Source organism: Schistocerca piceifrons, chromosome 2, assembly GCF_021461385.2.
Source record: "Schistocerca piceifrons isolate TAMUIC-IGC-003096 chromosome 2, iqSchPice1.1, whole genome shotgun sequence".
In the NCBI taxonomy this organism is placed as follows: Eukaryota; Metazoa; Arthropoda; class Insecta; order Orthoptera; family Acrididae; genus Schistocerca; species Schistocerca piceifrons.
In genome coordinates this window covers 296655032-296677962 of record NC_060139.1, presented here as the reverse complement: position 1 = coordinate 296677962, position 22931 = coordinate 296655032, and the positions used below count along the sequence as shown (strand labels likewise).

The window sequence follows — 22931 nt, the reverse complement described above, 5'->3', positions numbered from 1 at the left end:
CCGTCAGCAGAATATAGACTAGGGAAGCAGACACACGACGACCATAGAAATGGTGTATGGCTTCATGCCACCTGTTTCCAGCGTAGGGCTGAGCAACTGCATCTGCCGAGGCCCGTTAGCTCAGTTGGTTAGAGCGTCGTGCTAATAACGCGAAGGTCGTGGGTTCGATCCCCCCACGGGCCACTACTCCTTTACTACTACGAAAAGGCAGCGCCGATTTCAGCTGGCGAGTGTGATGACCAGAAGATCATCACCCTGCGTGGAAGTTGACAGAGGATCCGAACCCGACTCGTCGGGAAGCGCTACAGCATTCACTCGGCAATGGCCATAATATCTTGAATACACTGGTTCTCAACCGATAAAGAGAAAATGAAAGAAAATGTCCGATTGCCGATGCGTAACAACTTTGGCCCTTGTCAGTACTTGGGCGGGTGAGCGCATGGGAACACAGGGCACTATTTGCACTTTTACTACCTATTTTTGTTTCTCCTTTGTTTTCGGAGCTACAGCCCGATTCGGTCAGGGAGACGCCACCGTGAAATGAAGGGGGCGTGCTGTGTGTCCATCGCCTCGCCTCTCCTTAGCTCTCTCAGTCGTTTCTCGTGCTTGTCGTTTTGATAAAGGCCGATTTGAGAGCGTCAGCTCTCGCGTCAGCTGAGCAAAGTCGAGACAAGTCGAGACACACTAAGGGCTGGTATGCAGCGAGTAAGAGGGCGAAAAAACAATAATTTAAGAGCGCGTGGCAAAAGTACTCATACGCGAAATTAAAAGCCTGCTGCGGTGGCCGGGAATCGAACCCGGATCAACTGCTTGGAAGGCAACTATGCTGACCATTACACCACCACCGCACAAGCGAGCGCCGCGCGTCCGCGCTGTGTCGGCTTCCCGCCAGTCGGCAGCGGCGGAAGGTGATCGTACCTGGCAGGCGCATTTCGAGGCAGGCTAGGGGAGCACATCCAGACGCATTCGGACAGCGTATCCGCGCACATTTCGCATCCTTTGGCAAGAGTTGGGCGCCGGCGACGCAAGAGTACGCAGAGGACCGCGTTCTGGCGGCATTTTTAAGCAGTGCAGTGCAGGATTCAGCGTCTGCAGCATCTTTCCCACAGAATGCTACGGCGCTTGACGGCAGTCCCACTTTCCCTTGAGACATCTGCTCGGGAAGCAGCGTCAAGTTACCGCTGGCCCCAGCATCGGTGGTTCAGTGGTAGAATGCTCGCCTGCCACGCGGGCGGCCCGGGTTCGATTCCCGGCCGATGCATCATTTTGCTTTTCCCGCGATGATGCTGCCGCGTGGCTTGAGCGCTTGAGATGCACGATCCACAAGAATGTGTAGCTGGATTTCCCTTGAGAAGGACCGAGAACGCAGCACTCGCGGGTCCCCACTAGGACGCTCGCATCATGTTCTACAGACTAGCGTCGGCCTGGCCTCACAAGTTGCCGGGTCCGGGTGCCTCCGAGGCTCTGAACTTTAACGACAAGGAGTGCTGCCTATCGTTGCAACAGCTGCAGCAGCACCGCAATCAACTGGGCCGGCAGTGCACGTGTAGCAACAGAACACGTTATCCAGGAAGTACAGTGTCTCTACGTCTAATATTGGGTACGGCATTTACCCAGTTTGCAGGACAAGCGGTGCACCCGTGCCTCGGTAGCGCAGTAGGCAGCGCGTAAGTCTCATAATCTTAAGGTCGTGAGTTCGATCCTCACCCGGGGCATTTAATTTTCTGTGACTGATGGTGGTGCTGTTGCTAGGGCGCCAACGTATTTCTTGTTTGTTATCCACAACGTTTCAACGCTTCAGCGGGAAAATGTTTACTTCCTGTTATTGCTACTTACAGCTTCCCTTTTCCTCTTCTCCCAGCAGAGCATGAAGCCAAAAGCATTGCTCTGCGACGTTTGAGGTGCGCGCCTTGCCAGTCACTATGTGCAAAGATGCTCGCAAAGAGAGAGGGGCGCCGACGCGGCACTCGACACGAAATGCGACAAGCGACCGTACGAACGGTCGAACGAAACGGCCGCATCCGGTGTGGTCTAGTGGCTAGGATACCTGGCTTTCACCCAGGAGGCCCGGGTTCGATTCCCGGTACCGGAACGGAATTTTTTCCACACGAATCGTGACAGGTTTGAGCTGTCCGAGCGGCCGTTTCCCGTCCTGCTCGCAATATAACTACTGTTTCGTGACCGTCAGCAGAATATAGACTAGGGAAGCAGACACACGACGACCATAGAAATGGTGTATGGCTTCATGCCACCTGTTTCCAGCGTAGGGCTGAGCAACTGCATCTGCCGAGGCCCGTTAGCTCAGTTGGTTAGAGCGTCGTGCTAATAACGCGAAGGTCGTGGGTTCGATCCCCCCACGGGCCACTACTCCTTTACTACTACGAAAAGGCAGCGCCGATTTCAGCTGGCGAGTGTGATGACCAGAAGATCATCACCCTGCGTGGAAGTTGACAGAGGATCCGAACCCGACTCGTCGGGAAGCGCTACAGCATTCACTCGGCAATGGCCATAATATCTTGAATACACTGGTTCTCAACCGATAAAGAGAAAATGAAAGAAAATGTCCGATTGCCGATGCGTAACAACTTTGGCCCTTGTCAGTACTTGGGCGGGTGAGCGCATGGGAACACAGGGCACTATTTGCACTTTTACTACCTATTTTTGTTTCTCCTTTGTTTTCGGAGCTACAGCCCGATTCGGTCAGGGAGACGCCACCGTGAAATGAAGGGGGCGTGCTGTGTGTCCATCGCCTCGCCTCTCCTTAGCTCTCTCAGTCGTTTCTCGTGCTTGTCGTTTTGATAAAGGCCGATTTGAGAGCGTCAGCTCTCGCGTCAGCTGAGCAAAGTCGAGACAAGTCGAGACACACTAAGGGCTGGTATGCAGCGAGTAAGAGGGCGAAAAAACAATAATTTAAGAGCGCGTGGCAAAAGTACTCATACGCGAAATTAAAAGCCTGCTGCGGTGGCCGGGAATCGAACCCGGATCAACTGCTTGGAAGGCAACTATGCTGACCATTACACCACCACCGCACAAGCGAGCGCCGCGCGTCCGCGCTGTGTCGGCTTCCCGCCAGTCGGCAGCGGCGGAAGGTGATCGTACCTGGCAGGCGCATTTCGAGGCAGGCTAGGGGAGCACATCCAGACGCATTCGGACAGCGTATCCGCGCACATTTCGCATCCTTTGGCAAGAGTTGGGCGCCGGCGACGCAAGAGTACGCAGAGGACCGCGTTCTGGCGGCATTTTTAAGCAGTGCAGTGCAGGATTCAGCGTCTGCAGCATCTTTCCCACAGAATGCTACGGCGCTTGACGGCAGTCCCACTTTCCCTTGAGACATCTGCTCGGGAAGCAGCGTCAAGTTACCGCTGGCCCCAGCATCGGTGGTTCAGTGGTAGAATGCTCGCCTGCCACGCGGGCGGCCCGGGTTCGATTCCCGGCCGATGCATCATTTTGCTTTTCCCGCGATGATGCTGCCGCGTGGCTTGAGCGCTTGAGATGCACGATCCACAAGAATGTGTAGCTGGATTTCCCTTGAGAAGGACCGAGAACGCAGCACTCGCGGGTCCCCACTAGGACGCTCGCATCATGTTCTACAGACTAGCGTCGGCCTGGCCTCACAAGTTGCCGGGTCCGGGTGCCTCCGAGGCTCTGAACTTTAACGACAAGGAGTGCTGCCTATCGTTGCAACAGCTGCAGCAGCACCGCAATCAACTGGGCCGGCAGTGCACGTGTAGCAACAGAACACGTTATCCAGGAAGTACAGTGTCTCTACGTCTAATATTGGGTACGGCATTTACCCAGTTTGCAGGACAAGCGGTGCACCCGTGCCTCGGTAGCGCAGTAGGCAGCGCGTAAGTCTCATAATCTTAAGGTCGTGAGTTCGATCCTCACCCGGGGCATTTAATTTTCTGTGACTGATGGTGGTGCTGTTGCTAGGGCGCCAACGTATTTCTTGTTTGTTATCCACAACGTTTCAACGCTTCAGCGGGAAAATGTTTACTTCCTGTTATTGCTACTTACAGCTTCCCTTTTCCTCTTCTCCCAGCAGAGCATGAAGCCAAAAGCATTGCTCTGCGACGTTTGAGGTGCGCGCCTTGCCAGTCACTATGTGCAAAGATGCTCGCAAAGAGAGAGGGGCGCCGACGCGGCACTCGACACGAAATGCGACAAGCGACCGTACGAACGGTCGAACGAAACGGCCGCATCCGGTGTGGTCTAGTGGCTAGGATACCTGGCTTTCACCCAGGAGGCCCGGGTTCGATTCCCGGTACCGGAACGGAATTTTTTCCACACGAATCGTGACAGGTTTGAGCTGTCCGAGCGGCCGTTTCCCGTCCTGCTCGCAATATAACTACTGTTTCGTGACCGTCAGCAGAATATAGACTAGGGAAGCAGACACACGACGACCATAGAAATGGTGTATGGCTTCATGCCACCTGTTTCCAGCGTAGGGCTGAGCAACTGCATCTGCCGAGGCCCGTTAGCTCAGTTGGTTAGAGCGTCGTGCTAATAACGCGAAGGTCGTGGGTTCGATCCCCCCACGGGCCACTACTCCTTTACTACTACGAAAAGGCAGCGCCGATTTCAGCTGGCGAGTGTGATGACCAGAAGATCATCACCCTGCGTGGAAGTTGACAGAGGATCCGAACCCGACTCGTCGGGAAGCGCTACAGCATTCACTCGGCAATGGCCATAATATCTTGAATACACTGGTTCTCAACCGATAAAGAGAAAATGAAAGAAAATGTCCGATTGCCGATGCGTAACAACTTTGGCCCTTGTCAGTACTTGGGCGGGTGAGCGCATGGGAACACAGGGCACTATTTGCACTTTTACTACCTATTTTTGTTTCTCCTTTGTTTTCGGAGCTACAGCCCGATTCGGTCAGGGAGACGCCACCGTGAAATGAAGGGGGCGTGCTGTGTGTCCATCGCCTCGCCTCTCCTTAGCTCTCTCAGTCGTTTCTCGTGCTTGTCGTTTTGATAAAGGCCGATTTGAGAGCGTCAGCTCTCGCGTCAGCTGAGCAAAGTCGAGACAAGTCGAGACACACTAAGGGCTGGTATGCAGCGAGTAAGAGGGCGAAAAAACAATAATTTAAGAGCGCGTGGCAAAAGTACTCATACGCGAAATTAAAAGCCTGCTGCGGTGGCCGGGAATCGAACCCGGATCAACTGCTTGGAAGGCAACTATGCTGACCATTACACCACCACCGCACAAGCGAGCGCCGCGCGTCCGCGCTGTGTCGGCTTCCCGCCAGTCGGCAGCGGCGGAAGGTGATCGTACCTGGCAGGCGCATTTCGAGGCAGGCTAGGGGAGCACATCCAGACGCATTCGGACAGCGTATCCGCGCACATTTCGCATCCTTTGGCAAGAGTTGGGCGCCGGCGACGCAAGAGTACGCAGAGGACCGCGTTCTGGCGGCATTTTTAAGCAGTGCAGTGCAGGATTCAGCGTCTGCAGCATCTTTCCCACAGAATGCTACGGCGCTTGACGGCAGTCCCACTTTCCCTTGAGACATCTGCTCGGGAAGCAGCGTCAAGTTACCGCTGGCCCCAGCATCGGTGGTTCAGTGGTAGAATGCTCGCCTGCCACGCGGGCGGCCCGGGTTCGATTCCCGGCCGATGCATCATTTTGCTTTTCCCGCGATGATGCTGCCGCGTGGCTTGAGCGCTTGAGATGCACGATCCACAAGAATGTGTAGCTGGATTTCCCTTGAGAAGGACCGAGAACGCAGCACTCGCGGGTCCCCACTAGGACGCTCGCATCATGTTCTACAGACTAGCGTCGGCCTGGCCTCACAAGTTGCCGGGTCCGGGTGCCTCCGAGGCTCTGAACTTTAACGACAAGGAGTGCTGCCTATCGTTGCAACAGCTGCAGCAGCACCGCAATCAACTGGGCCGGCAGTGCACGTGTAGCAACAGAACACGTTATCCAGGAAGTACAGTGTCTCTACGTCTAATATTGGGTACGGCATTTACCCAGTTTGCAGGACAAGCGGTGCACCCGTGCCTCGGTAGCGCAGTAGGCAGCGCGTAAGTCTCATAATCTTAAGGTCGTGAGTTCGATCCTCACCCGGGGCATTTAATTTTCTGTGACTGATGGTGGTGCTGTTGCTAGGGCGCCAACGTATTTCTTGTTTGTTATCCACAACGTTTCAACGCTTCAGCGGGAAAATGTTTACTTCCTGTTATTGCTACTTACAGCTTCCCTTTTCCTCTTCTCCCAGCAGAGCATGAAGCCAAAAGCATTGCTCTGCGACGTTTGAGGTGCGCGCCTTGCCAGTCACTATGTGCAAAGATGCTCGCAAAGAGAGAGGGGCGCCGACGCGGCACTCGACACGAAATGCGACAAGCGACCGTACGAACGGTCGAACGAAACGGCCGCATCCGGTGTGGTCTAGTGGCTAGGATACCTGGCTTTCACCCAGGAGGCCCGGGTTCGATTCCCGGTACCGGAACGGAATTTTTTCCACACGAATCGTGACAGGTTTGAGCTGTCCGAGCGGCCGTTTCCCGTCCTGCTCGCAATATAACTACTGTTTCGTGACCGTCAGCAGAATATAGACTAGGGAAGCAGACACACGACGACCATAGAAATGGTGTATGGCTTCATGCCACCTGTTTCCAGCGTAGGGCTGAGCAACTGCATCTGCCGAGGCCCGTTAGCTCAGTTGGTTAGAGCGTCGTGCTAATAACGCGAAGGTCGTGGGTTCGATCCCCCCACGGGCCACTACTCCTTTACTACTACGAAAAGGCAGCGCCGATTTCAGCTGGCGAGTGTGATGACCAGAAGATCATCACCCTGCGTGGAAGTTGACAGAGGATCCGAACCCGACTCGTCGGGAAGCGCTACAGCATTCACTCGGCAATGGCCATAATATCTTGAATACACTGGTTCTCAACCGATAAAGAGAAAATGAAAGAAAATGTCCGATTGCCGATGCGTAACAACTTTGGCCCTTGTCAGTACTTGGGCGGGTGAGCGCATGGGAACACAGGGCACTATTTGCACTTTTACTACCTATTTTTGTTTCTCCTTTGTTTTCGGAGCTACAGCCCGATTCGGTCAGGGAGACGCCACCGTGAAATGAAGGGGGCGTGCTGTGTGTCCATCGCCTCGCCTCTCCTTAGCTCTCTCAGTCGTTTCTCGTGCTTGTCGTTTTGATAAAGGCCGATTTGAGAGCGTCAGCTCTCGCGTCAGCTGAGCAAAGTCGAGACAAGTCGAGACACACTAAGGGCTGGTATGCAGCGAGTAAGAGGGCGAAAAAACAATAATTTAAGAGCGCGTGGCAAAAGTACTCATACGCGAAATTAAAAGCCTGCTGCGGTGGCCGGGAATCGAACCCGGATCAACTGCTTGGAAGGCAACTATGCTGACCATTACACCACCACCGCACAAGCGAGCGCCGCGCGTCCGCGCTGTGTCGGCTTCCCGCCAGTCGGCAGCGGCGGAAGGTGATCGTACCTGGCAGGCGCATTTCGAGGCAGGCTAGGGGAGCACATCCAGACGCATTCGGACAGCGTATCCGCGCACATTTCGCATCCTTTGGCAAGAGTTGGGCGCCGGCGACGCAAGAGTACGCAGAGGACCGCGTTCTGGCGGCATTTTTAAGCAGTGCAGTGCAGGATTCAGCGTCTGCAGCATCTTTCCCACAGAATGCTACGGCGCTTGACGGCAGTCCCACTTTCCCTTGAGACATCTGCTCGGGAAGCAGCGTCAAGTTACCGCTGGCCCCAGCATCGGTGGTTCAGTGGTAGAATGCTCGCCTGCCACGCGGGCGGCCCGGGTTCGATTCCCGGCCGATGCATCATTTTGCTTTTCCCGCGATGATGCTGCCGCGTGGCTTGAGCGCTTGAGATGCACGATCCACAAGAATGTGTAGCTGGATTTCCCTTGAGAAGGACCGAGAACGCAGCACTCGCGGGTCCCCACTAGGACGCTCGCATCATGTTCTACAGACTAGCGTCGGCCTGGCCTCACAAGTTGCCGGGTCCGGGTGCCTCCGAGGCTCTGAACTTTAACGACAAGGAGTGCTGCCTATCGTTGCAACAGCTGCAGCAGCACCGCAATCAACTGGGCCGGCAGTGCACGTGTAGCAACAGAACACGTTATCCAGGAAGTACAGTGTCTCTACGTCTAATATTGGGTACGGCATTTACCCAGTTTGCAGGACAAGCGGTGCACCCGTGCCTCGGTAGCGCAGTAGGCAGCGCGTAAGTCTCATAATCTTAAGGTCGTGAGTTCGATCCTCACCCGGGGCATTTAATTTTCTGTGACTGATGGTGGTGCTGTTGCTAGGGCGCCAACGTATTTCTTGTTTGTTATCCACAACGTTTCAACGCTTCAGCGGGAAAATGTTTACTTCCTGTTATTGCTACTTACAGCTTCCCTTTTCCTCTTCTCCCAGCAGAGCATGAAGCCAAAAGCATTGCTCTGCGACGTTTGAGGTGCGCGCCTTGCCAGTCACTATGTGCAAAGATGCTCGCAAAGAGAGAGGGGCGCCGACGCGGCACTCGACACGAAATGCGACAAGCGACCGTACGAACGGTCGAACGAAACGGCCGCATCCGGTGTGGTCTAGTGGCTAGGATACCTGGCTTTCACCCAGGAGGCCCGGGTTCGATTCCCGGTACCGGAACGGAATTTTTTCCACACGAATCGTGACAGGTTTGAGCTGTCCGAGCGGCCGTTTCCCGTCCTGCTCGCAATATAACTACTGTTTCGTGACCGTCAGCAGAATATAGACTAGGGAAGCAGACACACGACGACCATAGAAATGGTGTATGGCTTCATGCCACCTGTTTCCAGCGTAGGGCTGAGCAACTGCATCTGCCGAGGCCCGTTAGCTCAGTTGGTTAGAGCGTCGTGCTAATAACGCGAAGGTCGTGGGTTCGATCCCCCCACGGGCCACTACTCCTTTACTACTACGAAAAGGCAGCGCCGATTTCAGCTGGCGAGTGTGATGACCAGAAGATCATCACCCTGCGTGGAAGTTGACAGAGGATCCGAACCCGACTCGTCGGGAAGCGCTACAGCATTCACTCGGCAATGGCCATAATATCTTGAATACACTGGTTCTCAACCGATAAAGAGAAAATGAAAGAAAATGTCCGATTGCCGATGCGTAACAACTTTGGCCCTTGTCAGTACTTGGGCGGGTGAGCGCATGGGAACACAGGGCACTATTTGCACTTTTACTACCTATTTTTGTTTCTCCTTTGTTTTCGGAGCTACAGCCCGATTCGGTCAGGGAGACGCCACCGTGAAATGAAGGGGGCGTGCTGTGTGTCCATCGCCTCGCCTCTCCTTAGCTCTCTCAGTCGTTTCTCGTGCTTGTCGTTTTGATAAAGGCCGATTTGAGAGCGTCAGCTCTCGCGTCAGCTGAGCAAAGTCGAGACAAGTCGAGACACACTAAGGGCTGGTATGCAGCGAGTAAGAGGGCGAAAAAACAATAATTTAAGAGCGCGTGGCAAAAGTACTCATACGCGAAATTAAAAGCCTGCTGCGGTGGCCGGGAATCGAACCCGGATCAACTGCTTGGAAGGCAACTATGCTGACCATTACACCACCACCGCACAAGCGAGCGCCGCGCGTCCGCGCTGTGTCGGCTTCCCGCCAGTCGGCAGCGGCGGAAGGTGATCGTACCTGGCAGGCGCATTTCGAGGCAGGCTAGGGGAGCACATCCAGACGCATTCGGACAGCGTATCCGCGCACATTTCGCATCCTTTGGCAAGAGTTGGGCGCCGGCGACGCAAGAGTACGCAGAGGACCGCGTTCTGGCGGCATTTTTAAGCAGTGCAGTGCAGGATTCAGCGTCTGCAGCATCTTTCCCACAGAATGCTACGGCGCTTGACGGCAGTCCCACTTTCCCTTGAGACATCTGCTCGGGAAGCAGCGTCAAGTTACCGCTGGCCCCAGCATCGGTGGTTCAGTGGTAGAATGCTCGCCTGCCACGCGGGCGGCCCGGGTTCGATTCCCGGCCGATGCATCATTTTGCTTTTCCCGCGATGATGCTGCCGCGTGGCTTGAGCGCTTGAGATGCACGATCCACAAGAATGTGTAGCTGGATTTCCCTTGAGAAGGACCGAGAACGCAGCACTCGCGGGTCCCCACTAGGACGCTCGCATCATGTTCTACAGACTAGCGTCGGCCTGGCCTCACAAGTTGCCGGGTCCGGGTGCCTCCGAGGCTCTGAACTTTAACGACAAGGAGTGCTGCCTATCGTTGCAACAGCTGCAGCAGCACCGCAATCAACTGGGCCGGCAGTGCACGTGTAGCAACAGAACACGTTATCCAGGAAGTACAGTGTCTCTACGTCTAATATTGGGTACGGCATTTACCCAGTTTGCAGGACAAGCGGTGCACCCGTGCCTCGGTAGCGCAGTAGGCAGCGCGTAAGTCTCATAATCTTAAGGTCGTGAGTTCGATCCTCACCCGGGGCATTTAATTTTCTGTGACTGATGGTGGTGCTGTTGCTAGGGCGCCAACGTATTTCTTGTTTGTTATCCACAACGTTTCAACGCTTCAGCGGGAAAATGTTTACTTCCTGTTATTGCTACTTACAGCTTCCCTTTTCCTCTTCTCCCAGCAGAGCATGAAGCCAAAAGCATTGCTCTGCGACGTTTGAGGTGCGCGCCTTGCCAGTCACTATGTGCAAAGATGCTCGCAAAGAGAGAGGGGCGCCGACGCGGCACTCGACACGAAATGCGACAAGCGACCGTACGAACGGTCGAACGAAACGGCCGCATCCGGTGTGGTCTAGTGGCTAGGATACCTGGCTTTCACCCAGGAGGCCCGGGTTCGATTCCCGGTACCGGAACGGAATTTTTTCCACACGAATCGTGACAGGTTTGAGCTGTCCGAGCGGCCGTTTCCCGTCCTGCTCGCAATATAACTACTGTTTCGTGACCGTCAGCAGAATATAGACTAGGGAAGCAGACACACGACGACCATAGAAATGGTGTATGGCTTCATGCCACCTGTTTCCAGCGTAGGGCTGAGCAACTGCATCTGCCGAGGCCCGTTAGCTCAGTTGGTTAGAGCGTCGTGCTAATAACGCGAAGGTCGTGGGTTCGATCCCCCCACGGGCCACTACTCCTTTACTACTACGAAAAGGCAGCGCCGATTTCAGCTGGCGAGTGTGATGACCAGAAGATCATCACCCTGCGTGGAAGTTGACAGAGGATCCGAACCCGACTCGTCGGGAAGCGCTACAGCATTCACTCGGCAATGGCCATAATATCTTGAATACACTGGTTCTCAACCGATAAAGAGAAAATGAAAGAAAATGTCCGATTGCCGATGCGTAACAACTTTGGCCCTTGTCAGTACTTGGGCGGGTGAGCGCATGGGAACACAGGGCACTATTTGCACTTTTACTACCTATTTTTGTTTCTCCTTTGTTTTCGGAGCTACAGCCCGATTCGGTCAGGGAGACGCCACCGTGAAATGAAGGGGGCGTGCTGTGTGTCCATCGCCTCGCCTCTCCTTAGCTCTCTCAGTCGTTTCTCGTGCTTGTCGTTTTGATAAAGGCCGATTTGAGAGCGTCAGCTCTCGCGTCAGCTGAGCAAAGTCGAGACAAGTCGAGACACACTAAGGGCTGGTATGCAGCGAGTAAGAGGGCGAAAAAACAATAATTTAAGAGCGCGTGGCAAAAGTACTCATACGCGAAATTAAAAGCCTGCTGCGGTGGCCGGGAATCGAACCCGGATCAACTGCTTGGAAGGCAACTATGCTGACCATTACACCACCACCGCACAAGCGAGCGCCGCGCGTCCGCGCTGTGTCGGCTTCCCGCCAGTCGGCAGCGGCGGAAGGTGATCGTACCTGGCAGGCGCATTTCGAGGCAGGCTAGGGGAGCACATCCAGACGCATTCGGACAGCGTATCCGCGCACATTTCGCATCCTTTGGCAAGAGTTGGGCGCCGGCGACGCAAGAGTACGCAGAGGACCGCGTTCTGGCGGCATTTTTAAGCAGTGCAGTGCAGGATTCAGCGTCTGCAGCATCTTTCCCACAGAATGCTACGGCGCTTGACGGCAGTCCCACTTTCCCTTGAGACATCTGCTCGGGAAGCAGCGTCAAGTTACCGCTGGCCCCAGCATCGGTGGTTCAGTGGTAGAATGCTCGCCTGCCACGCGGGCGGCCCGGGTTCGATTCCCGGCCGATGCATCATTTTGCTTTTCCCGCGATGATGCTGCCGCGTGGCTTGAGCGCTTGAGATGCACGATCCACAAGAATGTGTAGCTGGATTTCCCTTGAGAAGGACCGAGAACGCAGCACTCGCGGGTCCCCACTAGGACGCTCGCATCATGTTCTACAGACTAGCGTCGGCCTGGCCTCACAAGTTGCCGGGTCCGGGTGCCTCCGAGGCTCTGAACTTTAACGACAAGGAGTGCTGCCTATCGTTGCAACAGCTGCAGCAGCACCGCAATCAACTGGGCCGGCAGTGCACGTGTAGCAACAGAACACGTTATCCAGGAAGTACAGTGTCTCTACGTCTAATATTGGGTACGGCATTTACCCAGTTTGCAGGACAAGCGGTGCACCCGTGCCTCGGTAGCGCAGTAGGCAGCGCGTAAGTCTCATAATCTTAAGGTCGTGAGTTCGATCCTCACCCGGGGCATTTAATTTTCTGTGACTGATGGTGGTGCTGTTGCTAGGGCGCCAACGTATTTCTTGTTTGTTATCCACAACGTTTCAACGCTTCAGCGGGAAAATGTTTACTTCCTGTTATTGCTACTTACAGCTTCCCTTTTCCTCTTCTCCCAGCAGAGCATGAAGCCAAAAGCATTGCTCTGCGACGTTTGAGGTGCGCGCCTTGCCAGTCACTATGTGCAAAGATGCTCGCAAAGAGAGAGGGGCGCCGACGCGGCACTCGACACGAAATGCGACAAGCGACCGTACGAACGGTCGAACGAAACGGCCGCATCCGGTGTGGTCTAGTGGCTAGGATACCTGGCTTTCACCCAGGAGGCCCGGGTTCGATTCCCGGTACCGGAACGGAATTTTTTCCACACGAATCGTGACAGGTTTGAGCTGTCCGAGCGGCCGTTTCCCGTCCTGCTCGCAATATAGCTACTGTTTCGTGACCGTCAGCAGAATATAGACTAGGGAAGCAGACACACGACGACCATAGAAATGGTGTATGGCTTCATGCCACCTGTTTCCAGCGTAGGGCTGAGCAACTGCATCTGCCGAGGCCCGTTAGCTCAGTTGGTTAGAGCGTCGTGCTAATAACGCGAAGGTCGTGGGTTCGATCCCCCCACGGGCCACTACTCCTTTACTACTACGAAAAGGCAGCGCCGATTTCAGCTGGCGAGTGTGATGACCAGAAGATCATCACCCTGCGTGGAAGTTGACAGAGGATCCGAACCCGACTCGTCGGGAAGCGCTACAGCATTCACTCGGCAATGGCCATAATATCTTGAATACACTGGTTCTCAACCGATAAAGAGAAAATGAAAGAAAATGTCCGATTGCCGATGCGTAACAACTTTGGCCCTTGTCAGTACTTGGGCGGGTGAGCGCATGGGAACACAGGGCACTATTTGCACTTTTACTACCTATTTTTGTTTCTCCTTTGTTTTCGGAGCTACAGCCCGATTCGGTCAGGGAGACGCCACCGTGAAATGAAGGGGGCGTGCTGTGTGTCCATCGCCTCGCCTCTCCTTAGCTCTCTCAGTCGTTTCTCGTGCTTGTCGTTTTGATAAAGGCCGATTTGAGAGCGTCAGCTCTCGCGTCAGCTGAGCAAAGTCGAGACAAGTCGAGACACACTAAGGGCTGGTATGCAGCGAGTAAGAGGGCGAAAAAACAATAATTTAAGAGCGCGTGGCAAAAGTACTCATACGCGAAATTAAAAGCCTGCTGCGGTGGCCGGGAATCGAACCCGGATCAACTGCTTATAAGGCACCTATGCTGACCATTACACCACCACCGCACAAGCGAGCGCCGCGCGTCCGCGCTGTGTCGGCTTCCCGCCAGTCGGCAGCGGCGGAAGGTGATCGTACCTGGCAGGCGCATTTCGAGGCAGGCTAGGGGAGCACATCCAGACGCATTCGGACAGCGTATCCGCGCACATTTCGCATCCTTTGGCAAGAGTTGGGCGCCGGCGACGCAAGAGTACGCAGAGGACCGCGTTCTGGCGGCATTTTTAAGCAGTGCAGTGCAGGATTCAGCGTCTGCAGCATCTTTCCCACAGAATGCTACGGCGCTTGACGGCAGTCCCACTTTCCCTTGAGACATCTGCTCGGGAAGCAGCGTCAAGTTACCGCTGGCCCCAGCATCGGTGGTTCAGTGGTAGAATGCTCGCCTGCCACGCGGGCGGCCCGGGTTCGATTCCCGGCCGATGCATCATTTTGCTTTTCCCGCGATGATGCTGCCGCGTGGCTTGAGCGCTTGAGATGCACGATCCACAAGAATGTGTAGCTGGATTTCCCTTGAGAAGGACCGAGAACGCAGCACTCGCGGGTCCCCACTAGGACGCTCGCATCATGTTCTACAGACTAGCGTCGGCCTGGCCTCACAAGTTGCCGGGTCCGGGTGCCTCCGAGGCTCTGAACTTTAACGACAAGGAGTGCTGCCTATCGTTGCAACAGCTGCAGCAGCACCGCAATCAACTGGGCCGGCAGTGCACGTGTAGCAACAGAACACGTTATCCAGGAAGTACAGTGTCTCTACGTCTAATATTGGGTACGGCATTTACCCAGTTTGCAGGACAAGCGGTGCACCCGTGCCTCGGTAGCGCAGTAGGCAGCGCGTAAGTCTCATAATCTTAAGGTCGTGAGTTCGATCCTCACCCGGGGCATTTAATTTTCTGTGACTGATGGTGGTGCTGTTGCTAGGGCGCCAACGTATTTCTTGTTTGTTATCCACAACGTTTCAACGCTTCAGCGGGAAAATGTTTACTTCCTGTTATTGCTACTTACAGCTTCCCTTTTCCTCTTCTCCCAGCAGAGCATGAAGCCAAAAGCATTGCTCTGCGACGTTTGAGGTGCGCGCCTTGCCAGTCACTATGTGCAAAGATGCTCGCAAAGAGAGAGGGGCGCCGACGCGGCACTCGACACGAAATGCGACAAGCGACCGTACGAACGGTCGAACGAAACGGCCGCATCCGGTGTGGTCTAGTGGCTAGGATACCTGGCTTTCACCCAGGAGGCCCGGGTTCGATTCCCGGTACCGGAACGGAATTTTTTCCACACGAATCGTGACAGGTTTGAGCTGTCCGAGCGGCCGTTTCCCGTCCTGCTCGCAATATAGCTACTGTTTCGTGACCGTCAGCAGAATATAGACTAGGGAAGCAGACACACGACGACCATAGAAATGGTGTATGGCTTCATGCCACCTGTTTCCAGCGTAGGGCTGAGCAACTGCATCTGCCGAGGCCCGTTAGCTCAGTTGGTTAGAGCGTCGTGCTAATAACGCGAAGGTCGTGGGTTCGATCCCCCCACGGGCCACTACTCCTTTACTACTACGAAAAGGCAGCGCCGATTTCAGCTGGCGAGTGTGATGACCAGAAGATCATCACCCTGCGTGGAAGTTGACAGAGGATCCGAACCCGACTCGTCGGGAAGCGCTACAGCATTCACTCGGCAATGGCCATAATATCTTGAATACACTGGTTCTCAACCGATAAAGAGAAAATGAAAGAAAATGTCCGATTGCCGATGCGTAACAACTTTGGCCCTTGTCAGTACTTGGGCGGGTGAGCGCATGGGAACACAGGGCACTATTTGCACTTTTACTACCTATTTTTGTTTCTCCTTTGTTTTCGGAGCTACAGCCCGATTCGGTCAGGGAGACGCCACCGTGAAATGAAGGGGGCGTGCTGTGTGTCCATCGCCTCGCCTCTCCTTAGCTCTCTCAGTCGTTTCTCGTGCTTGTCGTTTTGATAAAGGCCGATTTGAGAGCGTCAGCTCTCGCGTCAGCTGAGCAAAGTCGAGACAAGTCGAGACACACTAAGGGCTGGTATGCAGCGAGTAAGAGGGCGAAAAAACAATAATTTAAGAGCGCGTGGCAAAAGTACTCATACGCGAAATTAAAAGCCTGCTGCGGTGGCCGGGAATCGAACCCGGATCAACTGCTTATAAGGCACCTATGCTGACCATTACACCACCACCGCACAAGCGAGCGCCGCGCGTCCGCGCTGTGTCGGCTTCCCGCCAGTCGGCAGCGGCGGAAGGTGATCGTACCTGGCAGGCGCATTTCGAGGCAGGCTAGGGGAGCACATCCAGACGCATTCGGACAGCGTATCCGCGCACATTTCGCATCCTTTGGCAAGAGTTGGGCGCCGGCGACGCAAGAGTACGCAGAGGACCGCGTTCTGGCGGCATTTTTAAGCAGTGCAGTGCAGGATTCAGCGTCTGCAGCATCTTTCCCACAGAATGCTACGGCGCTTGACGGCAGTCCCACTTTCCCTTGAGACATCTGCTCGGGAAGCAGCGTCAAGTTACCGCTGGCCCCAGCATCGGTGGTTCAGTGGTAGAATGCTCGCCTGCCACGCGGGCGGCCCGGGTTCGATTCCCGGCCGATGCATCATTTTGCTTTTCCCGCGATGATGCTGCCGCGTGGCTTGAGCGCTTGAGATGCACGATCCACAAGAATGTGTAGCTGGATTTCCCTTGAGAAGGACCGAGAACGCAGCACTCGCGGGTCCCCACTAGGACGCTCGCATCATGTTCTACAGACTAGCGTCGGCCTGGCCTCACAAGTTGCCGGGTCCGGGTGCCTCCGAGGCTCTGAACTTTAACGACAAGGAGTGCTGCCTATCGTTGCAACAGCTGCAGCAGCACCGCAATCAACTGGGCCGGCAGTGCACGTGTAGCAACAGAACACGTTATCCAGGAAGTACAGTGTCTCTACGTCTAATATTGGGTACGGCATTTACCCAGTTTGCAGGACAAGCGGTGCACCCGTGCCTCGGTAGCGCAGTAGGCAGCGCGTAAGTCTCATAATCTTAAGGTCGTGAGTTCGATCCTCACCCGGGGCATTTAATTTTCTGTGACTGATGGTGGTGCTGTTGCTAGGGCGCCAACGTATTTCTTGTTTGTTATCCACAACGTTTCAACGCTTCAGCGGGAAAATGTTTACTTCCTGTTATTGCTACTTACAGCTTCCCTTTTCCTCTTCTCCCAGCAGAGCATGAAGCCAAAAGCATTGCTCTGCGACGTTTGAGGTGCGCGCCTTGCCAGTCACTATGTGCAAAGATGCTCGCAAAGAGAGAGGGGCGCCGACGCGGCACTCGACACGAAATGCGACAAGCGACCGTACGAACGGTCGAACGAAACGGCCGCATCCGGTGTGGTCTAGTGGCTAGGATACCTGGCTTTCACCCAGGAGGCCCGGGTTCGATTCCCGGTACCGGAACGGAATTTTTTCCACACGAATCGTGCCAGGTTTGAGCTGTCCGAGCGGCCGTTTCCCGTCCTGCTCGCAATATAGCTACTGTTTCGTGACCGTCAGCAGAATATAGACTAGGGAAGCAGACACACGACGACCATAGAAATGGTGTATGGCTTCATGCCACCTGTTTCCAGCGTAGGGCTGAGCAACTGCATCTGCCGAGGCCCGTTAGCTCAGTTGGTTAGAGCGTCGTGCTAATAACGCGAAGGTCGTGGGTTCGATCCCCCCACGGGCCACTACTCCTTTACTACTACGAAAAGGCAGCGCCGATTTCAGCTGGCGAGTGTGATGACCAGAAGATCATCACCCTGCGTGGAAGTTGACAGAGGATCCGAACCCGACTCGTCGGGAAGCGCTACAGCATTCACTCGGCAATGGCCATAATATCTTGAATACACTGGTTCTCAACCGATAAAGAGAAAATGAAAGAAAATGTCCGATTGCCGATGCGTAACAACTTTGGCCCTTGTCAGTACTTGGGCGGGTGAGCGCATGGGAACACAGGGCACTATTTGCACTTTTACTACCTATTTTTGTTTCTCCTTTGTTTTCGGAGCTACAGCCCGATTCGGTCAGGGAGACGCCACCGTGAAATGAAGGGGGCGTGCTGTGTGTCCATCGCCTCGCCTCTCCTTAGCTCTCTCAGTCGTTTCTCGTGCTTGTCGTTTTGATAAAGGCCGATTTGAGAGCGTCAGCTCTCGCGTCAGCTGAGCAAAGTCGAGACAAGTCGAGACACACTAAGGGCTGGTATGCAGCGAGTAAGAGGGCGAAAAAACAATAATTTAAGAGCGCGTGGCAAAAGTACTCATACGCGAAATTAAAAGCCTGCTGCGGTGGCCGGGAATCGAACCCGGATCAACTGCTTGGAAGGCAACTATGCTGACCATTACACCACCACCGCACAAGCGAGCGCCGCGCGTCCGCGCTGTGTCGGCTTCCCGCCAGTCGGCAGCGGCGGAAGGTGATCGTACCTGGCAGGCGCATTTCGAGGCAGGCTAGGGGAGCACATCCAGACGCATTCGGACAGCGTATCCGCGCACATTTCGCATCCTTTGGCAAGAGTTGGGCGCCGGCGACGCAAGAGTACGCAGAGGACCGCGTTCTGGCGGCATTTTTAAGCAGTGCAGTGCAGGATTCAGCGTCTGCAGCATCTTTCCCACAGAATGCTACGGCGCTTGACGGCAGTCCCACTTTCCCTTGAGACATCTGCTCGGGAAGCAGCGTCAAGTTACCGCTGGCCCCAGCATCGGTGGTTCAGTGGTAGAATGCTCGCCTGCCACGCGGGCGGCCCGGGTTCGATTCCCGGCCGATGCATCATTTTGCTTTTCCCGCGATGATGCTGCCGCGTGGCTTGAGCGCTTGAGATGCACGATCCACAAGAATGTGTAGCTGGATTTCCCTTGAGAAGGACCGAGAACGCAGCACTCGCGGGTCCCCACTAGGACGCTCGCATCATGTTCTACAGACTAGCGTCGGCCTGGCCTCACAAGTTGCCGGGTCCGGGTGCCTCCGAGGCTCTGAACTTTAACGACAAGGAGTGCTGCCTATCGTTGCAACAGCTGCAGCAGCACCGCAATCAACTGGGCCGGCAGTGCACGTGTAGCAACAGAACACGTTATCCAGGAAGTACAGTGTCTCTACGTCTAATATTGGGTACGGCATTTACCCAGTTTGCAGGACAAGCGGTGCACCCGTGCCTCGGTAGCGCAGTAGGCAGCGCGTAAGTCTCATAATCTTAAGGTCGTGAGTTCGATCCTCACCCGGGGCATTTAATTTTCTGTGACTGATGGTGGTGCTGTTGCTAGGGCGCCAACGTATTTCTTGTTTGTTATCCACAACGTTTCAACGCTTCAGCGGGAAAATGTTTACTTCCTGTTATTGCTACTTACAGCTTCCCTTTTCCTCTTCTCCCAGCAGAGCATGAAGCCAAAAGCATTGCTCTGCGACGTTTGAGGTGCGCGCCTTGCCAGTCACTATGTGCAAAGATGCTCGCAAAGAGAGAGGGGCGCCGACGCGGCACTCGACACGAAATGCGACAAGCGACCGTACGAACGGTCGAACGAAACGGCCGCATCCGGTGTGGTCTAGTGGCTAGGATACCTGGCTTTCACCCAGGAGGCCCGGGTTCGATTCCCGGTACCGGAACGGAATTTTTTCCACACGAATCGTGACAGGTTTGAGCTGTCCGAGCGGCCGTTTCCCGTCCTGCTCGCAATATAGCTACTGTTTCGTGACCGTCAGCAGAATATAGACTAGGGAAGCAGACACACGACGACCATAGAAATGGTGTATGGCTTCATGCCACCTGTTTCCAGCGTAGGGCTGAGCAACTGCATCTGCCGAGGCCCGTTAGCTCAGTTGGTTAGAGCGTCGTGCTAATAACGCGAAGGTCGTGGGTTCGATCCCCCCACGGGCCACTACTCCTTTACTACTACGAAAAGGCAGCGCCGATTTCAGCTGGCGAGTGTGATGACCAGAAGATCATCACCCTGCGTGGAAGTTGACAGAGGATCCGAACCCGACTCGTCGGGAAGCGCTACAGCATTCACTCGGCAATGGCCATAATATCTTGAATACACTGGTTCTCAACCGATAAAGAGAAAATGAAAGAAAATGTCCGATTGCCGATGCGTAACAACTTTGGCCCTTGTCAGTACTTGGGCGGGTGAGCGCATGGGAACACAGGGCACTATTTGCACTTTTACTACCTATTTTTGTTTCTCCTTTGTTTTCGGAGCTACAGCCCGATTCGGTCAGGGAGACGCCACCGTGAAATGAAGGGGGCGTGCTGTGTGTCCATCGCCTCGCCTCTCCTTAGCTCTCTCAGTCGTTTCTCGTGCTTGTCGTTTTGATAAAGGCCGATTTGAGAGCGTCAGCTCTCGCGTCAGCTGAGCAAAGTCGAGACAAGTCGAGACACACTAAGGGCTGGTATGCAGCGAGTAAGAGGGCGAAAAAACAATAATTTAAGAGCGCGTGGCAAAAGTACTCATACGCGAAATTAAAAGCCTGCTGCGGTGGCCGGGAATCGAACCCGGATCAACTGCTTGGAAGGCAACTATGCTGACCATTACACCACCACCGCACAAGCGAGCGCCGCGCGTCCGCGCTGTGTCGGCTTCCCGCCAGTCGGCAGCGGCGGAAGGTGATCGTACCTGGCAGGCGCATTTCGAGGCAGGCTAGGGGAGCACATCCAGACGCATTCGGACAGCGTATCCGCGCACATTTCGCATCCTTTGGCAAGAGTTGGGCGCCGGCGACGCAAGAGTACGCAGAGGACCGCGTTCTGGCGGCATTTTTAAGCAGTGCAGTGCAGGATTCAGCGTCTGCAGCATCTTTCCCACAGAATGCTACGGCGCTTGACGGCAGTCCCACTTTCCCTTGAGACATCTGCTCGGGAAGCAGCGTCAAGTTACCGCTGGCCCCAGCATCGGTGGTTCAGTGGTAGAATGCTCGCCTGCCACGCGGGCGGCCCGGGTTCGATTCCCGGCCGATGCATCATTTTGCTTTTCCCGCGATGATGCTGCCGCGTGGCTTGAGCGCTTGAGATGCACGATCCACAAGAATGTGTAGCTGGATTTCCCTTGAGAAGGACCGAGAACGCAGCACTCGCGGGTCCCCACTAGGACGCTCGCATCATGTTCTACAGACTAGCGTCGGCCTGGCCTCACAAGTTGCCGGGTCCGGGTGCCTCCGAGGCTCTGAACTTTAACGACAAGGAGTGCTGCCTATCGTTGCAACAGCTGCAGCAGCACCGCAATCAACTGGGCCGGCAGTGCACGTGTAGCAACAGAACACGTTATCCAGGAAGTACAGTGTCTCTACGTCTAATATTGGGTACGGCATTTACCCAGTTTGCAGGACAAGCGGTGCACCCGTGCCTCGGTAGCGCAGTAGGCAGCGCGTAAGTCTCATAATCTTAAGGTCGTGAGTTCGATCCTCACCCGGGGCATTTAATTTTCTGTGACTGATGGTGGTGCTGTTGCTAGGGCGCCAACGTATTTCTTGTTTGTTATCCACAACGTTTCAACGCTTCAGCGGGAAAATGTTTACTTCCTGTTATTGCTACTTACAGCTTCCCTTTTCCTCTTCTCCCAGCAGAGCATGAAGCCAAAAGCATTGCTCTGCGACGTTTGAGGTGCGCGCCTTGCCAGTCACTATGTGCAAAGATGCTCGCAAAGAGAGAGGGGCGCCGACGCGGCACTCGACACGAAATGCGACAAGCGACCGTACGAACGGTCGAACGAAACGGCCGCATCCGGTGTGGTCTAGTGGCTAGGATACCTGGCTTTCACCCAGGAGGCCCGGGTTCGATTCCCGGTACCGGAACGGAATTTTTTCCACACGAATCGTGACAGGTTTGAGCTGTCCGAGCGGCCGTTTCCCGTCCTGCTCGCAATATAGCTACTGTTTCGTGACCGTCAGCAGAATATAGACTAGGGAAGCAGACACACGACGACCATAGAAATGGTGTATGGCTTCATGCCACCTGTTTCCAGCGTAGGGCTGAGCAACTGCATCTGCCGAGGCCCGTTAGCTCAGTTGGTTAGAGCGTCGTGCTAATAACGCGAAGGTCGTGGGTTCGATCCCCCCACGGGCCACTACTCCTTTACTACTACGAAAAGGCAGCGCCGATTTCAGCTGGCGAGTGTGATGACCAGAAGATCATCACCCTGCGTGGAAGTTGACAGAGGATCCGAACCCGACTCGTCGGGAAGCGCTACAGCATTCACTCGGCAATGGCCATAATATCTTGAATACACTGGTTCTCAACCGATAAAGAGAAAATGAAAGAAAATGTCCGATTGCCGATGCGTAACAACTTTGGCCCTTGTCAGTACTTGGGCGGGTGAGCGCATGGGAACACAGGGCACTATTTGCACTTTTACTACCTATTTTTGTTTCTCCTTTGTTTTCGGAGCTACAGCCCGATTCGGTCAGGGAGACGCCACCGTGAAATGAAGGGGGCGTGCTGTGTGTCCATCGCCTCGCCTCTCCTTAGCTCTCTCAGTCGTTTCTCGTGCTTGTCGTTTTGATAAAGGCCGATTTGAGAGCGTCAGCTCTCGCGTCAGCTGAGCAAAGTCGAGACAAGTCGAGACACACTAAGGGCTGGTATGCAGCGAGTAAGAGGGCGAAAAAACAATAATTTAAGAGCGCGTGGCAAAAGTACTCATACGCGAAATTAAAAGCCTGCTGCGGTGGCCGGGAATCGAACCCGGATCAACTGCTTGGAAGGCAACTATGCTGACCATTACACCACCACCGCACAAGCGAGCGCCGCGCGTCCGCGCTGTGTCGGCTTCCCGCCAGTCGGCAGCGGCGGAAGGTGATCGTACCTGGCAGGCGCATTTCGAGGCAGGCTAGGGGAGCACATCCAGACGCATTCGGACAGCGTATCCGCGCACATTTCGCATCCTTTGGCAAGAGTTGGGCGCCGGCGACGCAAGAGTACGCAGAGGACCGCGTTCTGGCGGCATTTTTAAGCAGTGCAGTGCAGGATTCAGCGTCTGCAGCATCTTTCCCACAGAATGCTACGGCG

General features: G+C 54.9%; 52 non-coding genes across 52 annotated transcripts; 41 read left to right on the top strand and 11 right to left on the bottom strand.

Annotated features, from left to right (window-relative positions):
• The first annotated feature begins 109 nt into the window (after positions 1–109).
• Positions 110–183, top strand: Trnai-aau. The gene has a single exon. It is a non-coding gene; the product is annotated as a tRNA-Ile (tRNA).
• Positions 184–776: 593 nt separating this feature from the next.
• Positions 777–848, bottom strand: Trnag-ucc. Its single transcript has one exon. It is a non-coding gene; the product is annotated as a tRNA-Gly (tRNA).
• Positions 849–1190: 342 nt separating this feature from the next.
• Trnag-gcc lies at positions 1191–1261 on the top strand. The gene has a single exon. It is a non-coding gene; the product is annotated as a tRNA-Gly (tRNA).
• A 381-nt stretch (positions 1262–1642) lies between these two features.
• On the top strand, positions 1643–1715 carry Trnam-cau. Its single transcript has one exon. It is a non-coding gene; the product is annotated as a tRNA-Met (tRNA).
• A 305-nt stretch (positions 1716–2020) lies between these two features.
• On the top strand, positions 2021–2092 carry Trnae-uuc. Its single transcript has one exon. It is a non-coding gene; the product is annotated as a tRNA-Glu (tRNA).
• Positions 2093–2290: 198 nt separating this feature from the next.
• On the top strand, positions 2291–2364 carry Trnai-aau. The gene has a single exon. It is a non-coding gene; the product is annotated as a tRNA-Ile (tRNA).
• A 593-nt stretch (positions 2365–2957) lies between these two features.
• On the bottom strand, positions 2958–3029 carry Trnag-ucc. Its single transcript has one exon. It is a non-coding gene; the product is annotated as a tRNA-Gly (tRNA).
• A 342-nt stretch (positions 3030–3371) lies between these two features.
• Positions 3372–3442, top strand: Trnag-gcc. Its single transcript has one exon. It is a non-coding gene; the product is annotated as a tRNA-Gly (tRNA).
• Positions 3443–3823: 381 nt separating this feature from the next.
• Positions 3824–3896, top strand: Trnam-cau. Its single transcript has one exon. It is a non-coding gene; the product is annotated as a tRNA-Met (tRNA).
• Positions 3897–4201: 305 nt separating this feature from the next.
• On the top strand, positions 4202–4273 carry Trnae-uuc. The gene has a single exon. It is a non-coding gene; the product is annotated as a tRNA-Glu (tRNA).
• Positions 4274–4471: 198 nt separating this feature from the next.
• Trnai-aau lies at positions 4472–4545 on the top strand. The gene has a single exon. It is a non-coding gene; the product is annotated as a tRNA-Ile (tRNA).
• A 593-nt stretch (positions 4546–5138) lies between these two features.
• On the bottom strand, positions 5139–5210 carry Trnag-ucc. Its single transcript has one exon. It is a non-coding gene; the product is annotated as a tRNA-Gly (tRNA).
• A 342-nt stretch (positions 5211–5552) lies between these two features.
• On the top strand, positions 5553–5623 carry Trnag-gcc. Its single transcript has one exon. It is a non-coding gene; the product is annotated as a tRNA-Gly (tRNA).
• A 381-nt stretch (positions 5624–6004) lies between these two features.
• Positions 6005–6077, top strand: Trnam-cau. Its single transcript has one exon. It is a non-coding gene; the product is annotated as a tRNA-Met (tRNA).
• Positions 6078–6382: 305 nt separating this feature from the next.
• On the top strand, positions 6383–6454 carry Trnae-uuc. Its single transcript has one exon. It is a non-coding gene; the product is annotated as a tRNA-Glu (tRNA).
• Positions 6455–6652: 198 nt separating this feature from the next.
• On the top strand, positions 6653–6726 carry Trnai-aau. The gene has a single exon. It is a non-coding gene; the product is annotated as a tRNA-Ile (tRNA).
• A 593-nt stretch (positions 6727–7319) lies between these two features.
• Positions 7320–7391, bottom strand: Trnag-ucc. Its single transcript has one exon. It is a non-coding gene; the product is annotated as a tRNA-Gly (tRNA).
• Positions 7392–7733: 342 nt separating this feature from the next.
• On the top strand, positions 7734–7804 carry Trnag-gcc. Its single transcript has one exon. It is a non-coding gene; the product is annotated as a tRNA-Gly (tRNA).
• A 381-nt stretch (positions 7805–8185) lies between these two features.
• On the top strand, positions 8186–8258 carry Trnam-cau. The gene has a single exon. It is a non-coding gene; the product is annotated as a tRNA-Met (tRNA).
• Positions 8259–8563: 305 nt separating this feature from the next.
• Trnae-uuc lies at positions 8564–8635 on the top strand. The gene has a single exon. It is a non-coding gene; the product is annotated as a tRNA-Glu (tRNA).
• A 198-nt stretch (positions 8636–8833) lies between these two features.
• On the top strand, positions 8834–8907 carry Trnai-aau. The gene has a single exon. It is a non-coding gene; the product is annotated as a tRNA-Ile (tRNA).
• A 593-nt stretch (positions 8908–9500) lies between these two features.
• On the bottom strand, positions 9501–9572 carry Trnag-ucc. The gene has a single exon. It is a non-coding gene; the product is annotated as a tRNA-Gly (tRNA).
• A 342-nt stretch (positions 9573–9914) lies between these two features.
• Positions 9915–9985, top strand: Trnag-gcc. Its single transcript has one exon. It is a non-coding gene; the product is annotated as a tRNA-Gly (tRNA).
• Positions 9986–10366: 381 nt separating this feature from the next.
• Positions 10367–10439, top strand: Trnam-cau. The gene has a single exon. It is a non-coding gene; the product is annotated as a tRNA-Met (tRNA).
• A 305-nt stretch (positions 10440–10744) lies between these two features.
• Positions 10745–10816, top strand: Trnae-uuc. Its single transcript has one exon. It is a non-coding gene; the product is annotated as a tRNA-Glu (tRNA).
• Positions 10817–11014: 198 nt separating this feature from the next.
• Trnai-aau lies at positions 11015–11088 on the top strand. Its single transcript has one exon. It is a non-coding gene; the product is annotated as a tRNA-Ile (tRNA).
• Positions 11089–11681: 593 nt separating this feature from the next.
• Trnag-ucc lies at positions 11682–11753 on the bottom strand. Its single transcript has one exon. It is a non-coding gene; the product is annotated as a tRNA-Gly (tRNA).
• A 342-nt stretch (positions 11754–12095) lies between these two features.
• On the top strand, positions 12096–12166 carry Trnag-gcc. The gene has a single exon. It is a non-coding gene; the product is annotated as a tRNA-Gly (tRNA).
• Positions 12167–12547: 381 nt separating this feature from the next.
• Positions 12548–12620, top strand: Trnam-cau. Its single transcript has one exon. It is a non-coding gene; the product is annotated as a tRNA-Met (tRNA).
• Positions 12621–12925: 305 nt separating this feature from the next.
• On the top strand, positions 12926–12997 carry Trnae-uuc. Its single transcript has one exon. It is a non-coding gene; the product is annotated as a tRNA-Glu (tRNA).
• A 198-nt stretch (positions 12998–13195) lies between these two features.
• Positions 13196–13269, top strand: Trnai-aau. The gene has a single exon. It is a non-coding gene; the product is annotated as a tRNA-Ile (tRNA).
• A 593-nt stretch (positions 13270–13862) lies between these two features.
• On the bottom strand, positions 13863–13934 carry Trnai-uau. The gene has a single exon. It is a non-coding gene; the product is annotated as a tRNA-Ile (tRNA).
• A 342-nt stretch (positions 13935–14276) lies between these two features.
• Trnag-gcc lies at positions 14277–14347 on the top strand. The gene has a single exon. It is a non-coding gene; the product is annotated as a tRNA-Gly (tRNA).
• Positions 14348–14728: 381 nt separating this feature from the next.
• On the top strand, positions 14729–14801 carry Trnam-cau. Its single transcript has one exon. It is a non-coding gene; the product is annotated as a tRNA-Met (tRNA).
• Positions 14802–15106: 305 nt separating this feature from the next.
• On the top strand, positions 15107–15178 carry Trnae-uuc. Its single transcript has one exon. It is a non-coding gene; the product is annotated as a tRNA-Glu (tRNA).
• A 198-nt stretch (positions 15179–15376) lies between these two features.
• Positions 15377–15450, top strand: Trnai-aau. Its single transcript has one exon. It is a non-coding gene; the product is annotated as a tRNA-Ile (tRNA).
• A 593-nt stretch (positions 15451–16043) lies between these two features.
• On the bottom strand, positions 16044–16115 carry Trnai-uau. The gene has a single exon. It is a non-coding gene; the product is annotated as a tRNA-Ile (tRNA).
• Positions 16116–16457: 342 nt separating this feature from the next.
• On the top strand, positions 16458–16528 carry Trnag-gcc. Its single transcript has one exon. It is a non-coding gene; the product is annotated as a tRNA-Gly (tRNA).
• A 381-nt stretch (positions 16529–16909) lies between these two features.
• Positions 16910–16982, top strand: Trnam-cau. Its single transcript has one exon. It is a non-coding gene; the product is annotated as a tRNA-Met (tRNA).
• A 305-nt stretch (positions 16983–17287) lies between these two features.
• On the top strand, positions 17288–17359 carry Trnae-uuc. The gene has a single exon. It is a non-coding gene; the product is annotated as a tRNA-Glu (tRNA).
• A 198-nt stretch (positions 17360–17557) lies between these two features.
• Positions 17558–17631, top strand: Trnai-aau. Its single transcript has one exon. It is a non-coding gene; the product is annotated as a tRNA-Ile (tRNA).
• Positions 17632–18224: 593 nt separating this feature from the next.
• Positions 18225–18296, bottom strand: Trnag-ucc. Its single transcript has one exon. It is a non-coding gene; the product is annotated as a tRNA-Gly (tRNA).
• Positions 18297–18638: 342 nt separating this feature from the next.
• Trnag-gcc lies at positions 18639–18709 on the top strand. Its single transcript has one exon. It is a non-coding gene; the product is annotated as a tRNA-Gly (tRNA).
• A 381-nt stretch (positions 18710–19090) lies between these two features.
• Trnam-cau lies at positions 19091–19163 on the top strand. The gene has a single exon. It is a non-coding gene; the product is annotated as a tRNA-Met (tRNA).
• A 305-nt stretch (positions 19164–19468) lies between these two features.
• Trnae-uuc lies at positions 19469–19540 on the top strand. The gene has a single exon. It is a non-coding gene; the product is annotated as a tRNA-Glu (tRNA).
• A 198-nt stretch (positions 19541–19738) lies between these two features.
• Trnai-aau lies at positions 19739–19812 on the top strand. Its single transcript has one exon. It is a non-coding gene; the product is annotated as a tRNA-Ile (tRNA).
• A 593-nt stretch (positions 19813–20405) lies between these two features.
• On the bottom strand, positions 20406–20477 carry Trnag-ucc. The gene has a single exon. It is a non-coding gene; the product is annotated as a tRNA-Gly (tRNA).
• A 342-nt stretch (positions 20478–20819) lies between these two features.
• Positions 20820–20890, top strand: Trnag-gcc. Its single transcript has one exon. It is a non-coding gene; the product is annotated as a tRNA-Gly (tRNA).
• A 381-nt stretch (positions 20891–21271) lies between these two features.
• Positions 21272–21344, top strand: Trnam-cau. The gene has a single exon. It is a non-coding gene; the product is annotated as a tRNA-Met (tRNA).
• A 305-nt stretch (positions 21345–21649) lies between these two features.
• Positions 21650–21721, top strand: Trnae-uuc. Its single transcript has one exon. It is a non-coding gene; the product is annotated as a tRNA-Glu (tRNA).
• Positions 21722–21919: 198 nt separating this feature from the next.
• On the top strand, positions 21920–21993 carry Trnai-aau. Its single transcript has one exon. It is a non-coding gene; the product is annotated as a tRNA-Ile (tRNA).
• A 593-nt stretch (positions 21994–22586) lies between these two features.
• Trnag-ucc lies at positions 22587–22658 on the bottom strand. Its single transcript has one exon. It is a non-coding gene; the product is annotated as a tRNA-Gly (tRNA).
• Positions 22659–22931: the final 273 nt, after the last annotated feature.